Source organism: Dipodomys merriami, unplaced genomic scaffold (genome assembly GCF_024711535.1).
Source record: "Dipodomys merriami isolate MVZ:Mamm:240054 unplaced genomic scaffold, mDipMer1.0.p SCAF_1560, whole genome shotgun sequence".
Classification (NCBI taxonomy): domain Eukaryota; kingdom Metazoa; phylum Chordata; class Mammalia; order Rodentia; family Heteromyidae; genus Dipodomys; species Dipodomys merriami.
This window is the reverse complement of record NW_027202894.1, coordinates 99,029-115,941: the sequence shown is the minus strand read 5'-3', so window position 1 is coordinate 115,941 and position 16,913 is coordinate 99,029. Positions and strand designations below refer to the sequence as shown.

Genomic DNA, 16,913 nt, shown 5'->3' with positions numbered 1-16,913 from the left:
AAAAAGGAAGTCTTGATTCTCTTTAAAAGTTCCTTTAATGCTTAAATTTTAATCAAAATGGAAAATAAATGGAAAAAGTGATTCTAGATCTCAGTTTCCTGAATAGCTAGCATTACAGGTGTGACACTAGTACCCAACTCACTCTTTTGTATCTATTGAGTTTATTAGGTTCTAGACACTGTAGCAAGGAAAAAAAGAAAAACTTTGTTTTGAAGGTCTATGCCTTTGTGTGTGGAGTTGGGGGAGGGTAGAGAATGTATACACATAAATATGTTTAAATATATGATGGAAAAAATATATTGAGAGATGTGCTAGGGAGGAATGTTAGCAGTTTGCGGTGATGTATGAGTTCAGAAAACCCTCATGTGGTAAATGACTTAGAAGAGATCAAGGCAGCTCATCCAGGCCCCAGAATCAGGTAGAGTCATGAGCTCGAAGTATGAGCACCTACACGCGGGCCCCCTCCCATTTCTGGAGTTCCTTCCATACAACTGGCCCCTCCCTCTCTCTGCCCAGACCCACCTGGACTCCCATCTACCTCACTTCCTTTTCCCTCAGATCCTCCTGCTTCCAGGATAGTGATGGAGGTCATGTGCTCCCTATTGGGGGAAATATGGCTCCTCTAATAAACCTTGTAATAATCTTTCTCCTTTGCCTTCCTGCTTCTGCATGGTCCCCTTGCATGGATTTTTGTCTGATCCTCTTACATTGGTCGCCCTGTGGGGATAGGCTCCCCAGTGGGTTTGATCCTCCCTCCACTTCGGAAGGAAGTTCAACCAGCTTCCCTGGGACCTATCCTGAGATCCTATCCGCCAGTCACCAGAGGACCACCAAGGTAACTTTCTCCTGACTGAGCGCTCTACCAGCCCATCCAACACTGCTAATTAAGTCCCACTCCAGGGTAAGTGACCTGTTTATCTGAGGTCTGCGTTTCTGATTCTGATATCTCAGTGGTAAGGCCACCTGGGCCTCTGTGACTAACCGAGCCCCCCTTTCCCCCATCAGAGTCAAACGTGGACCAAGTGCCAGGGGCCTACCTTGGCCCAAGGACCCCTCCCGCATGTCCCAAGGAATGCGCACGGACAAACATGAAGACATTCTCCACTGGCAGGGCCACCACCCCCTTTAGGAGCCAACCTGTACTGTGGAGAACACTCTAATATAGGCCCATGGCATCAGGTCCCTTACCATGGGAAGGACACTAAATTTCTTTACATTAAGGCCACCTGGGCCTTGGAGGGCTGCTGAGCCCCTTCAATCAAATTTTGCCCCAAATTTAAAACTCCACTTCTGTGAGTGCTTGGGCAGATAGCTCTGGCTCTCTCTCTCTCCCTCTCTCCCTCTCTCCCTCTTCCTCTTTCCCTCTCCCTCTTTCCCTCTCCCTTGCAACTGAAGATAAAAGTATGGATGAGTTTAAGTTTAAACTCCTCCTCTGTGTACTGCCTTTGCAGTTTCCCCTCCTCTGCAGTCTCCCCTGTGAGGCCCTCCCCTCTTTTGCGGCCTCCCCCACAAGACACCCTCACTTCTGTGGCCTTCCCCATGAGGCACCCGCAGTTCTGCGGCCTCCCAGTGAGGTACACCCCTTTTTGCAGCCTCTTCTGTGAGGCCTCATCCCCTGAAGGACTTCATCTGTGAGGTCCCCACTGCTCTGCGGGACCCCTCCTCTGCCTTTGTAGTGGGGGTGGAAACTGAAGCTCCAGTTTTGCCAGAAACAATGCATAAAGCATAAAGTGACTCCATTTAGGGTATCATCTCTCACTCTTTTCCATGGTTTTCCATGGACAGGACTGACTTTGTCCTGGCCATTGTCTCAACATCCATTCCTGGGATAGCTTGTCCCGGTTGGCATTTACAGTTTGGACTCAAGGCCTGGGCACTGTCCCTGAGTCCTTCTGTTCCAGGCTAATGCTCTACTACTTAGAGTCACAATGCCACTTTCAGCCTTTGGCTGGATAGTCCTCGTTCTGTGCTGATTAGTAGCGAGATGGAGTTTTAGAAGGATTTTTTTTTTTTGTGCCCAGGATGGCTTTGAACTTTCTTACAAAAGCTCTTTTTATTTCCAGTTAAAGCAACAAGGAGATCAATGAGATGGAGGTTACCTATAACTTGTTCACAATTGACTAACAATTACTTGTCAGAGATTTTTAAAAGAAAGCCCAGTAGATGCTTTTAACCTGAGACTGATTGGCACTCTATGACCCACTGCCTCTGGGTAGCCTGCTTAAAGTGGCTTATAGACAACATTTAACCTATAACAAATGTACAGGCCTTTTCTTGGGCTACAGCAGCATAGCCTGTTTAACACCCTGGTTTATAAAAGCATTTTCTGTCTGGCAGAGGAATGCCTACCTATGTAGGCCTTTAGACAGATCTCAATAGGAACATAATCTCAGCTCTACAAGCTTTTCAACAGATGAATTTAACCAGCTCAAAAGTTACTGCCAATTAGGACTTTGAGGAGATACAGGGGTTTTGGGATTTACATTCTACAATCTTAGCTTTTATTACCCACTATCACAGATCTCTGGAAAGTTTTGCCCAGTTAGACCAACATGGGTGATAGGCATGTTTACAAACTTATCTTTCTATGACCTTCTGGCTTGATCAATTTTTTGGAGGACCAAGCTCAAGTAACTCAGGACCTGATACCACTTTTGTCATCCAAACATTTGTTAGTAATTGCATCTGGATGTTTTAACATTGTCAGGGTCCCTGGAGTGCCTTTCTTATGTTGGGATAAATACATCTTTGGCACTTTCCTTGGTCAGTCACTGGACTTGAACTCAGGGTTTGAGTGCTGTCCCTCAGCTCTCCAGCTCAGGACTAGCACTTGGCCACTTTAAACTCCAAAACAACTCAGCTTTGAGCACTCTGTTGGCAGATTAGAGATGACAATCTCACAGGGACTTTAGTTTGCCTGTGCCTGGACTGGCTTCGAACTGCAGATCAATGAGTTTTTTTTTTTTTTTTTACAAACAGTCACTTTTACTCCAACTAAAAGCAACAAAGATGGTCATTGGAAGTAGTTTTATAAGCATGGTTTTACTTATTAAATTACATTTGACAAACTTGCCCTATCTTTTACTGTGGGCCTTCTGGCAACTGTTACAAAAAACTTTAAGGGCAAACTAGAATACTTTTACTTTGAAATAAACCTTTAGGAAAAATTTATCTTTTAAACTTGTCTGGGAGGCCAGCCACTCCCCACAACTTCTCAAATTTTTACAAGGGGGATGTCATTTTAAATCCTTTTTGTAAAGTTATTTTAATTTGCATTTAAATGCATCATTGAAACACTGGGCTGTATATTCTTTGCCTGTAGGCTGTCCTGTGGGCAGTGAATAGAAAGAGTGGCCATTTTTTTTCTGCAGTCTGAGTTACCTTTAGGAATTTACCTCCAATTGTAAAATAGTATAGAAATCAATTTCTATCCTTTGCTCATAGACCCCGTATGGTCTAACTTCTGGCGATGAACATTTACAGATCCAAATATCTAATGTGGCTTGTGTTTTACCCTTAATTAACAGGCTTTTGGTCATGTGAGATGAAGCAAGGCCAGAGTCTGAGAGAGACTGTGGCATCTCCCAGCATGTATGGACTGTTGCACCTCCTGTTGGTAACCTGCAATATTTCTACATATACTGGTTAGAGACCTGGTTTACACTGGCTTTTGCAGGCTGGTGCCACTGGTTTAGGCAGCTGTGCCTGGGCCTAGTCACTCTGGTCCCTTGATCTTAATTGAAGTTGATCGGCACACAGGGGAGAAAACTAGAGAATCAAACCCTTAGCTTTAGTTTACTAGCCATGGTCAGTGTACAATAGTTAACTCTTAGCATAGATGGACATAGGAATGACATAATTCACAGCCAACTTAGTTACCAATTTCATTTACTTTGTAAAGGACATTGTCTTTTTTAAGTCCTTTTCCAAGGTCTTTTAAAACTGCCTGTTTTTTCTTTGGCTTAGTCAGGTCACAAAGTTTTAAAGCAATTTAGATTAATTCACAGCTTCCATTGACAAAGATTTTTAGTAGGCAGAGTAACCTTGAAACCATAATCACTTACATATAGTCAAATAAGACACAGACAGAAATGTTTGTTCACAGATAATAGAGCGTGCTTAGATTTTAAAATAGACTTTTAAAGTTTTGAAATTTTAGTGGAACTACTTTTCTAATTATGATGGAACCATGTGGTCAGTTTAAAATACAAAACTTTGCCAACAAGAAACCTAGTGAACAGGAGGCAATAGGAACATACACTTGGCCTAGCATAATGGCGCCACAGGACAGGGGAGGGGGGAGGGGTAGTACCAAGCTGAAGTACCAAGATGCCAATTTGGCACATCCACCACTTGCTCAATGCTAGAGAGAAGAGTAATACATTTTTGGTAATATCCAAACTTGTTGGCCTTTATTTCGGGGAGTTTAGACTTAAACTCACCCATTTCCTATCTAATGAGTAGAAACAAGCAATTACTGGTTACATTCTTCCAGGGCTTAACCAAAGCGTTTAGCATATGAAATACTTGTGAAAGAGGTTACAAGCAGGTAATTTTGGCAAGAGGCAGAGTTTAAGGGGAGGGGGAGAGAGAGAGAGAGCTACTTGCTCAAGCATTCTCAGAAGTGGAGTTTTAAATGTGGGGCCAAATTTAACTGATGGGGACTGAACAGCCCTCCAAGGCCAGGTGGCCTTAATGTAAAGAAATTTAGTGTCCTTCCCATGGTAAGTGACCTGAAGCCATGTGCCTAGAGTAGAGTGTCCTCTGCAGTGCAGGTTGGCTCCTAAATAGGTGGTGGCCCCACCAGTGGAGACTGTCCTTATGTTGGTCCAAGGTGGGTCCTTGGGCCATGGTAGGCCTCTAGTGGCTAATTCCAGCACTTGGCCAAGTTTTTGGTCAGATGGTGAGGGTGGGGCTCAGTTAGCCCAGAAAGGCTCAGGTGGCCTTACCACTGATATTGGAATCAGAAACCCCAACCTCAGACAAACTTGTCACTTACCCTGGAGTGGGAATTAATTAGTGGGGCTGGATGGGCTGGTAGAGCACTCAGTCAGGAGAAAGTTACCTTGATGGTCCTCTGGTGACTGGAGTGAAGGATCTCAGAATAGGTCCCAGGGCAGCTGTTTGAACTCCCTTCAGAAGTGCAGGGGGAGCAAATGCACTGGAGAACCTATCCCAGTATGGAGCCACCAGTGAAAGAGGATCAGACACATCCATCCTATGGGACCATGCAGAGGCAGGCAGGCAAAGGAGAAAGATTATTACAAGGTTTATTAGAGGAGCCATATTTCCCCCAAGAGGGAGCACATGACCTCCATCATCATCCTGGTAGCAGAAGTATCTGAGAGAAAAGGAAGTGAGGTAGATGGGAGTTCAGGTGGATCTGGGTGGAGAGAGGGAGAGACCAGTTGTATGGAGGGAACTCCAGAAATGGGAGGGGGCCCAGATGAGGGTGGAGCTGAGGACCAAAGGTGAGCGATCTACAAACTGCAGTTCAAAGCCAGTCCAGGCAGAGAAAGATTATCATCTCTAACTAGCCAGCAGAGTGCCAAAAAAGCGGGCAGAGTTGCTTTGGAGACCGAAGTGGCAAAGTGCAATCCTTGCACTGGAGAGCTGAAAAACAGCACTCAGGCACTAAGTTCAAGTCCAGTGACCAAGGGAAATGTCAAGGTTGCGTTTACCCTAACAAAGAAAGAAGCACTCCTGGGACTTTGGCAATAATGTTTGGCTCTTCTAAAATTGATCAGAGCTGAGGTCATGGCAAGCTACTTTATAAGCATGCCTAACTGGGCAAGAACTTGTCAACCATTTGTAATAGTTGGCTGTAAAAGGCTGAGGTTGTGAAATGTGGGGAATAGCTTAAATCCAAACTGCTCTGTATATGCTTAAAACCATAATTGGCAGTAAATTCTGGGCTGACACTAACCAAATAAATTTGTTTAAGAATAAAATATGAAATTGTTAGGACCAGATCAAAAGTAAACAGATAGGGTATTAATTAGAACAAGGAAGGAGAAAATTCAAATTTAACTGAGACAAATAAGTCCCAAGTAAGGAGAGAAACATTGGTATAAACACCAAAATAAAACAAAATTGTGGTCTGATAATTACTAAAAAGATCATTTATATCAAGATTTAGACCAAATGTTAAATTTTCGAAGATAAGGGCTTAAGTAGAGAGTTAAGCACCAGGAGCCACACTAAACATCTGTATTCCAAAGGATGGCCTTTCCCTCCTAGGCTATTTGAGGAGCTAAACAATGCTTTGGCGTATTTGGGGAGGTAATGTTTTCCTAGGATTTCAAGGTAAGACTTGTCCCACCTCCAGGCCTTGAAACTGGGTGCAATGCCCCCATCTCCAGCCTAGATACCAGGATGTCTACAGGCAGTTGTGTGGACTTAACCACCCTATTTGCCTTGATGCAATTTGTAATCACTAACTGTTCGTTCTGCTTTTATAACTTGTTTGTCAATTACAAAACTGCCACTGAACACCTACAAGTGGAACTTCTTATGGATCTTACCTTTAAACATCCTAGACTATTTAAATCTTTTACAAACCAAAGTACTAAACAGGCTATGCTGCTATAGCCCCCCCCCCAAAAAGGGTCCATACAGTTATGAAAAGTTAAAAAATTATGCCTAAACTCTAGTTTGGAATAAAATGTAATTAGTAAAAAGTTGTCACCTTGACAAACTACCCCACACTATATTATAAAAGCCAGTGTACAATCAGAAAAATATTAGGAGAGTTTACTAAAGTTAGTCCCTAGGTAAAACTTCTTTAATCAACCTGTGTAGACTAATGCCAACTGTTTACACACCCATAAAACATTTAAGCTTCAATTATTAAAAAAACAAAAAAGGGGAATCCCTAAGGGAAACTTTTGCCTTAACCTTATTTACTCTAAATTTTTAAAATTTCACTCAAAGTGATCCTTTCACTAAAGCTGAAAAGCATTTTATCCCTCTAGCAGCATCTCACTATCTATTCCCATATGGTTTAAAAAATTTAATCAATGAAGACTAAGACTAATGCCCCATAAGGGAAAACAGTGTTTCTATCATTCCAGATGGATCCACTGGCAACATCTGGGTCCCTTTTTGACTCATCCGACCTCCAGAGAAGCAAAAACAACACAACACAACCCTGAGGAAGAAGATCTAGTAAGCAGCTTTGCATACCTAAGGTTGAAGTCCGGAGGAAGCCATCATCCTTATCTTAAGAAAACCAGCTTGACCCCAGCAACATGGGGTCAGAATAAGGTGTTGACACAAGACCGAAGCCACCCTGGTCAGTACAAAAACCCCTAGAATACCTGAATATCTGTTTTGGCCATGATTGCACTGCTTGTGAATACTTCTGCAGTGGGTAGTGAACATGCATATTGGGCCTATATCACTCACCCACCATTGTTAAAATTAGTGGATTAGCTAGACCAAGGTCCAGTGGCGTACACAAATGACAGCACGTATTTTCCTCCACCATGGGATCATGCAGACCCTAATCATCCAGGTGAGGAAGGAATACCTTATATTATTTCCTTAGGATTTGAGTCTTTACCACTGTGTTTAGGGACATCACCTTGCTTACCAACCAGAAGACAGGTATGGGCATACATCTTGCCTGATGATAAAATCAACAATCATATGGGGCGATTCAGCACAATTTCCTTAAATTTTATTGGTAAGGATCATTCTTATACAAATAAGACTGGGCAACCACCTAACCTAGTATGACAGGACATTAATTATTGAATTTTGTTTATGTTTCTATTCAGTGGTCTCAGTGTCAAAACCCTAGAGGAAAGATTATACAGCATAATGATAACATCTCATTTATAGATTGAGGTCCTCATGGATGTTTCATTGCCAATTATTCTGAAAAGCATGTTGGTGATTGGTATACTAATAATTCTTCTGATGGTGACGTCTATACAATGGAGTTATAAATCATGTAGAACCCATTGGCTTGCTCACCTGACATGATGGAGGCCTTGTGCCTCATAGGCCACATATAAATTTCAGGGGACACTTAGGGCCTGAGCAGTGGCATTTATAAAACTTGCCACGCAATTTTATACAACTCAGAATTGGGTTGGTCACTTTACTAGGGCCCATGAGGCAAATTATACATTTTACAGGAACCATTCTTTTACTGTACAGGGTTGTATTAAACTTTCCTATGTACTAGCCCACAGGGACAGTGTCAATCAATGAGAACCCACGCAGCCTGGACTCTTTACATGCTTAAATCATACTATTTCTTTTAAAATGCCTTCTCAGTCTCTCCTGATATTAAGATCTCGCTTAGGGGTCTGGGTGCCTGTTAATCTCACCCGACCTTGGCAGGAGAGCCCCACTGTTGGTTTGTTGACAGGAGTCTTCCAGCAACTGCTGAAGAGAACTAGGAGATTCCTGGGTCTGAGTGTAGCTGTGATCCTTGAAATGACTGCTATCACCATGACTGCTGCGACTGCCGGAGTGGCCCTGCATTCCTCCATCCAAACCAAGGACTTTGTAGAGAAGTGGCTGGACTGTCACCAGCTATAGACTCATCAGCACAATATTAAACAGGACATTGATTCCCGTCTGAACACCCTGCAACACACGGTGCAGTGGATGGGAGACCAGATAATTGATCTGCAGAAACAGCTAACCTTCAAGTGTGATTAGAGCTCAATAAACTGTGCATCACTCCTACTTGATTCAACACTTCTAACATTACTTGGCAGGGACTTCACTACCACCTGCCGGTCTTGCAAGGAAATTTGACTTGGGACATCCACTAGTTACAGCAGGAAGTCATTGAGACTTTCTTGGCACAACTCCCTGGCGTGGGATATGAAGGTCTGGCTGAGGGAATTGCATCTGTGCTAAACCAATTGGACCCTCATACCTGGTGGCACAGTTTTACCCATAGTGTTTCTACAGGATTGATTGCATTATGTCTTGTCAAGATATTGCTGTCTACATTCCAAAATAGTTTCTGCAAATCCCTTCTGCAAAGGATCTCTTGCTTACGGTTGTACTTAAAAAACAAAAAAGGGGGGAGATGTCAGAGGCATCAACCGGCATAACCCCATCTGTTGCTGTTTCCACAACGGGATCTGGGAACACGATGTGTGGTATAGGCAAGAAGGGACTACACCATGTGAGTATAGACAAAATTTATTGGAACATCACATGTTTATATACAGCACACAAGCAGGAGAAGTAAATCTTCAGTCAGGGGCAGAGAGTTAAACAGTTTTATGGGAGCACAGACAATGAGAGTTTAAACAGAAAAAGCTAATCCTTGTCAACAAAAGTGGAGCAGTTCCACTAATCAAGGTTGTAAAAGCAGGTAAAGCACAGTTGATTACACATGGGGGGGTCTCCAGGTGCTGTTCTACATGATTAAGAAGATGAAGCACGAATGGTACTTTTTGCAAACCATTACCTGAGCCTTGCACCGGGGGCAGAACCTTTGGCCAGCATGGAGGAAAGGGTGACCCTTCCTCCCCGAGAAGAATTGGAAGTGGTCCTGTGGCTCAGGTGGTAGGGCACTTGCTTTCAGCTGAAGAGCTGAGGGACAGCGTCCAGGCCCAGAGTTCAAGCCCCACGACCAACAAAAATAAATAAATTGGAAGGAAGGAATGCATGCCTGCATGCACCCTCAGAGCACACAGGTGCTCAGATGGGGTTTTGCAGGCCTATGCCTCCAACACCCATATGAACCCCTCTCCTTTTGCTCCCGATCCAGCTCCCAGATCTTAGGCAGATTGGGTGGAAGGAGGCTGTGTCAGTCCTGGAGTTTTTCTCTGCCTCTGGCTGTGCCTGAGCAGCTGCAGGAGCCCTGGCCCATGCTGCAAGAGGCAGCAACAACTGCTGCAGTCGCTGCTGCAAGTTTGGCCATTTGGCTCCACTCCTGCCTGGTTGCCCTGACACTGGAGGAGTCTCGCTGGCTCCTTTGCTGTTTCACACTGCACCTCCAGCCTAGGGATGAGCCCAGGAAGCTCGGCGCTGGAGCCTTTGAGACCTGGGGGATTTGGAGGGGCTGCCCTGCCTGCAGGGTCTGGCCTGAGGAGCCTGTGCCCCAGCCATGGCTGCTTGCTGCTTCTCACTGCTGCTCAGAAGAAGCGGCGGCGGCGCTGGCCTGTAGCCGGCTTGTTTGCTCCCTCCGAGGCTCTTAGAGTTGTGTTACTGGCAGAACACTATCCCAACTGCTCTAGTACTATTTTATTGTATTTTAAAAATAAAAGACTTCATGGGCCCCATAAGTGCTTTATAAAATATGACTGGCAGCCGTTATTTAAATAAATGTGAGAATTCGGGAGTTTTTTTTTTTTTATCTTTCTAAGTGATTTTTTTTTGTCTGTCTTTGGACTTGAACTCTGGACCTGGGTGCTGCTGTCCCTTAGCTCTTCAGCTAAAGACTAGCACTCTACCACTTGAGCCACAGGACCACTTAGGTTTTCTGGTGGTTTATTGGAGATAAGAGTCTCATGGTCTTTCCTGCACTGGTTGGCTTTGAATCTCGATCCTCAGATCTCAGCTTCCTGAGTGGCTAGGATTACAGGCAGGAGCCACTTGCGCCCAGTTCTAAGTGATCATTTTAAAGGCTAAGCATGATAGTACCATCTACTTGGGAGGCATAGATTGAGAGGACGGCAATCCAAGACCAACCCATGCAAAAAGTGAGATCTGATCACAATCATCAAGCTGGGCTGATTCCAATAATCTCAGCTAGATGGGAGGCTGGTCCTGGGATGGGAAGAAAACAGGATGCCCTAACTTAAAAACTAAAGTACAAAAAGGCCGTGGTGTGGATTAAGAGTTAAACACCTGCCTAAGCATGAAATCCTTTGTATAAACTCTAGTACTGAGAAAAGGAGGGAGGGGGGAAAGCAGGAAGGGATGTAGGGGAGGGAGAGAGATGCTATTTCATTAATTTTACATTTTTCCTAACACCATTCACTTTGAGTTTCTTTTGCTCAAGACTAGCACTCTACCACTCAAGCCTCAGTACAACTTCCAGCCTTTTCTCTTTATGTGGTACTGAGGAACCAAACCCAGGGCTTCATGTATGTGCTAGGCCAGCACTCTATTACTAAGCCACATTCCCAGTCCTTCTTTTATTTTGTAAGATGAGGTTTGGTTTTGTGTTCTTCTCTTGGCATGGAACTTAGGCTAGTCTCAACCTAACTTCTGACTCAGCCTCCTAAATTCAGAGATTGCAAACATAGACCACCATACTCAGCTCAGGATTCCTTTGAGAGAATCATCTTTTCAGAGACAGAGTTATTCTGTCTTCCTTGGATTGGATGGCCTTTTGCTTTTGGCATTGTGTTAATCCCATTTCTTGTCCTGATATATTTCTCCTTCTAGATCAATAGAAAATTTTCAGCTTCCCAACTTGAAGCCTATTGGTCTCATCCAATAATATAACAAAACTTGTGAATATCATTACCTGGCATCATGGGCATGCCAGCCAGCTAAAACTCAGCTATCAGGTGGGTTTGGGCTTCAACAATGCAGGCAATTCTCTGCATAACCTGAAAACTGTCATAGATAATGTTGGTTTATTCCATCCTGTTTTCAGCTGCTTGCCATTCTGAGCTTTGTATGTTTTTGCTTTCTTTTATTTATTTATTTATTTATTTTTGAGTCATAGGCCTTGATCTCTGGGCTTGGCTTGGGTGATGTCCCTGAGCTTTTCAACTCAAGGCTAGCACTCTACGACTTGAGCCACAGAGCCACTTCTGGTTTTCTGGTGGTTTATTGGAGATAGGAGTCTCACGGACTTTCCTCCCTGAGCTGGCTTTGAACCACGATCCGCAGATCTCAGACTTCTAAGTAGCTAGGATTACAGGTGTGAGCCACCTGTACCCGGCCCTGACTGAATCTTGAAAAGAGAAGACAGGAATAGGTCAAGAGACACACAGTATCAAAATGGGGATGGGAGGGATCGAGAGTTCTGACTGAGCAGTGGATCCATATAAAGTCTGATCAGACTTACTCCAAACATGAAGGAACATCTTCAGTCTGGATGTGGGATGCCTATAAACATTGTCAGGGACATGAAAGGAGCAGGGTTGGGATGAAGGTTTTAGGGAGCACTGTGGGATGAAGTGTCATTAAAAACTCTCAGCTCTGGGGCTGGGAAGTTGGCTCAGTGGTAGAGCGCTTGCCTTGCATGCCTGAGGCCCTGGGTTCGATTCTTCAGCACCATATAAGCAAAATGGAAAGCCAGAAGTGGCGCTCTGGCTCAAGTGGTAGAGCACTATCCTTGAGCTGAAGAGCTGAGGGACAGGGCACAGGCCCAGAGTTCAGGCCCCACAACCGGACCCTCCCCCCCCAAAAAAACCTCTCAGTTCTGACAGCACAGATCAAGTGTTTGTCTTGAGAGTCCCCTGTTGTGCTGTGGCAATGCTCTTCCTGTGTATGTCTGTCTAGAGGGGGAGGTGTTTGCTCCTCATTTGTCATTAATTCTAGAGGACAGAGGAGCCCCATGAGTCCAGTAAACAGATGCTTTCTGGCAGCTTCTCACAGTGTTTCCTCCAGGCAGCACCAGGCTCTTTACTTGCTCTGATGAGGCAGCTGCATATGGGTCTGCAGGAATTTCTTGTCAAGAAATTAGAGAGTCATTCATTCATTACTCTAGAACAAAGAGTGGCAATGCCTAACTATAGGTTGCTTTGTTATTCCAATGTGTGTGCTACTGGCACTGGCTTGTCTCTTCAGTCTGCACAGGCTCAGGACAATACTATAGTCAGCTCGGACACACCAGCTTACACCCAGTCACTACTCAGAATGTGATGTCAAAGCTACTCCTGGTAATAGATGACAAGGCTGTTTAAGTCAGAATAAGATCACAGCAGAATGCACTACGATATCTTTTTGCTCCTCTGATTTAACAGCTTCTAAGCTAGTGTTTCCTGGCTTCCTATCCTTGTGGCGTAGTATGAGAGCCATCTAGGTTGTTGCAATGCATCAGCCAGGAGAAGGGTGTCTATAGTCAGAGTATGACACAAAAAATAGCATCTGTGGTGAGGTTAGACTTGGTGTTGGATTATAATTAAGCTATTTCTGCAAAGCTGGGAAGCATGGAAATGGACTGCCATTGTGAAATGGACATGGGATAATTTAGGAGACAACAAGGATCTGAGTAGCTCTCACCTGTAATCCTAGCTACTCAGGATGCTGTGATCTGAGTACTGAGGTTCAGAGACAACCTAGGCACAAATATCAGATAGTTTCTTTCTTCCAATTAACTAGCAAAAACGAACTAGAGCTGTGGCTGAAGTACTAGCCATAAGAAAAAGAGCTAAGGGTCAGCACTGAGCACATGCTAGCATGAAAAAAATGAGAAAGACATAAGAAGGGAAATTACAAGAAACTTACTGTGAACAATTAGACCTCTAATTATCTTTCTTTTTATTAGCAAGTATTGGTTGTACAAGAAGGAGGTTGTGACGTTCCCATACATGGATACAATGTATCACAGTCATACCCACTCCATCACCTACCCAGTCTTATTTCCAGTTAACACTAAAAAGCCAGAAGCAGTGAGGTAGCTCAAGTGGAAGAGTCCCAGCCTTGAGCAAAAAACTGAAGTGACATTACCAGGTTCTGAGTTGAAGCCCTAGTACAAGGACCACCACACCCAACAAAAATAAAATATTCCATGGGAATGAATGTAGATCTTGTAACATACAACTACAGAAAATAGTAATGTCTGGCATTGAGCTCCCTTAAATTATAAATAACATGAGGAAACAAAGGTCCAAAGTCTTTTTGAATAGCATTTTATTTTCTGAGGATAACAGAATAACAAGACATTGTTATTGTCTGTTCTGTCACATGGTGTTAGATATAAGTATGAGATACTCTGCAGGAAGAACCTCTGTGCAACTTCTGAGGAAACAGAAGTTGGCTGTTCTTTTAAGGGTGAAGGAAATACTTTGTATCTTTTGATGGCGGTGAATCTATGGGAAATCATCAACCTATTAAAAACTAGATATAGTTATAGAATTATATCATCTTATATTAAGAAAGGTCATTAAAGGCACTTTAAAACTAAACAAAGAGGGGCTGGGAAGGTGTCTGAATGGTAGAGTGCTTGCCTCACATGCATGAGGCCCTGGGTTCAATTCCTCAGAACCACATAAGCAGAAAAGCAGAAAGTGGTACTGTGGCTCAAGTGGTAGAGCACTAGCCTTGAGCTGAAAAGCTGAGGGACAGCTCCCAGGCCCTTTGTTCAGACCCCATGGCCAACAAAATACATACATGCATACATACATACATACTTACATAAACTAAGAATAAGAACTTTAAAAGAGTAAATTAATAGAAATTGAATATAACTTAAATAGCAATCTACAAATTTATACTGTTAAATTCATTGAGTACTTAAAAAATGGGGAAATTCAATTCTTTCCCATAATAGATTGTTAACTGAAAAATATAATTTGAGTGAGGGAATTTTGTGTACATGCCTATTACATATCATCTAATAGAAATGCCATGTAAGCCAGAACACAGAAGCCTCCCACAGAACATAGTGCTGTCTGAAAATGAACTCATGGAAAAATGGTACAAAACCTTGTTCAGAAGTCATACTAAAATTTTTCTGTGTATATGCTGATCCTGGGGTTAGAACTGAGGGCTTGGATGCTGTCTTTGAGCTAATTTTGCTCAAGACTAGTGCTGTGCCACTTGAGTCACAGCACCACTTCCAGGAGTGTTTTAGTAGTTTTTTGGAGATGAGTCTCATGGACTTTCTTTCATGGGCTGGCTTCAAACATTGGTCTTCAGATCTCCACCTCCTGAGCAGCTAAGGCTATAGGCATGATCCAGCAGTGCTGGGCTCCAAACTGACAATTTTCTCTCAAGAAATATCACTTCACACTGAAATAGTGAATCCAAATAGCTCATAATGGAACAAGGAATAATATTTCCAGAGCAACCTATAGTGGATCTATTCGCATATACTGTGACAGATACCAAATGTTCCCAAATCAAATCTACCCTAACCATTTTTCTCTCATAGACCCTTCTTAAAGCAATTTCAGCAGGTTTTGTTAGTTTGTTTTGTGCTTATTCTAGGTCTTGAACTCGGGGCCTGAGTACCATATCTATGCTCCTTTTGCTTAATCTTAGCATGCTACCACATGAGCTACAACCCATTTCCTTTCTTTTGGTAGTTTTTTGGAGATGAAACTCACTGATTTTTCCTGCTGACAAGCTTCTGAATAGATGGGATTAAAGTTGTGAGCCACTTTCCCCCACCTTCATTGTTTACTTTTGTAGGAGCACATAAAGTACTTCCACCACATTTGTCCATTTGCCCTTCCCCTCACAATGCTACCCCCACCAAAAACCTTATAATAGCTTTCTTAATCCCTTGATTAAAGTAAACTAAGCAAAGAGACAATTAAAAATGATATGCTATGTCTTAGGTTGCCTTGATCTTAGCAGAGTATCACTTCAAGTTAAAAACTGATTAACAAAAATTAAAGAAAAATACCGAGGAGACTCAAAATTGAACAAAGTAAATCCTAATCTTCAAGTTTCAGGTCTCCAAGTAAAAGGAAAGCAGAAAATGTTGTTGCGAGTTCCAGGTAACCAGTGAGGCTTGATAGTCAAATGTGATGTGTGATCCTGAAGTCTGAGGGGAGGATGAGCAGTACTAATGTATAAGTGTTTAAAATCCCTCACTTCAATGGTTATGCTGGGGTGAAGTTGAGAATGTCCTTGTTCAAGGTTTTGGGTATCATCATATTTATGACTTCATGAAATCCCATAACATCATGATGCCTCTTCCTGAAAATTCATTGAGTAATCCTAGCTACTCAGAAGGCTGAGATCTGAGCATCATGGTTTAGTTATCTCCAATTAATCACCAAAAAGATGGAAGTGGAACTGCAGCTCAAGTGGAAAATCACTAACCTTGAGGGGGAAAAAAAGCAAACAAGAACAGATTCTAAGCCCTGAGTTCAAGCCCTAGGAGTGGGAGTGGGGGGAGTTTGATTGAGAAGGAAGACAAAAGACAGTCAAAGCCAAGAGTAAAGTAGGTCCTAAAAGTTCAGAGATTACAACCTAGAATGCCTTTAACCAAGGATGCTTGTCTTAGTTGGGTTTTTCTTATTGTGATTTTTATAGGCAAACAGCATTGAATTGGAGAAAAAAATAGCTTTCTCAACCTAAACCAAATGTCAAAATGAAGAAAAAGCCTATCTTGTGCAAGCCTATAAAGCAGGAGTTACTGGAGGGGAATGAAGAAAGCCTAAAGAAGAGCTCAGCATCCCAGAGAATGGTGTGTCAGACCAGGAAGGCAAAGAGGAGGACCAGGAGCCAGAATCATCATGTGACTTCAACTCTGTGGATATGTGCAGAGTCATGTGTTCACTCACTAACTCTTAGGATTTTGTCATGGCTAGGACACTAAACTCGCTCCTTACTCAAATTTTCCCTTTCATCTGCTTGATCTCAAAACTTCTTAACTTGGGTGGCATTTTTTGTGCTTTTGAAATTTTTATTATTTCTCAAAAACAGCCTTTGAAGTGTTAAAAAGACATCTGGGTGAATAAAGTGGAAATTTTCGAGTTTTGTAAAAAAAAAAATTAATGAACTGAGGCAGTTGGAAGACCATGGGAAGAGGTGTAATAAGAATAGTCTCTTCCGTGGGAAAAGTCTCAACAGTTTTACCTTCAGCTCCATCTATAAGAAACCATTAACATTCTCTATTAGTAGAGTTATTATTTGTATAATTAAATTTGGAATTGGCACTTGATGATCCAAATATTAAGTACCAAGTCCACTGAGCAAAGTTTAGGTTGTCTGATATAAAGTTGAAGAGCCTACAAGTTTAAATTTTTCTTTAATATAATAAGTAACAGACTATTTTTCAAAATCTACTTGGTATGGCG

The 16,913-nt window shown here is 42.7% G+C and overlaps 1 long non-coding RNA gene across 4 annotated transcripts in view; it reads left to right on the top strand.

Moving 5' to 3' along the window:
* The window catches only part of LOC138827532 (uncharacterized), a 31,738-nt gene extending 15,127 nt beyond the window's left edge, over nucleotides 1-16,611 (top strand). For 3 of the 4 annotated variants that reach the window (XR_011372110.1, XR_011372111.1, XR_011372109.1), the window contains 3 exons: nucleotides 7,074-7,294; nucleotides 8,381-9,154; nucleotides 16,147-16,611. This is a non-coding gene — a long non-coding RNA (uncharacterized lncRNA). Of the gene's footprint in view, nucleotides 1-7,073; nucleotides 7,295-8,380; nucleotides 9,155-11,370; nucleotides 11,496-16,146 lie in introns of all 4 variants that reach the window. The other variant, XR_011372112.1, reaches the window with a different exon arrangement.
* The last annotated feature ends 302 nt before the right edge of the window (nucleotides 16,612-16,913 follow it).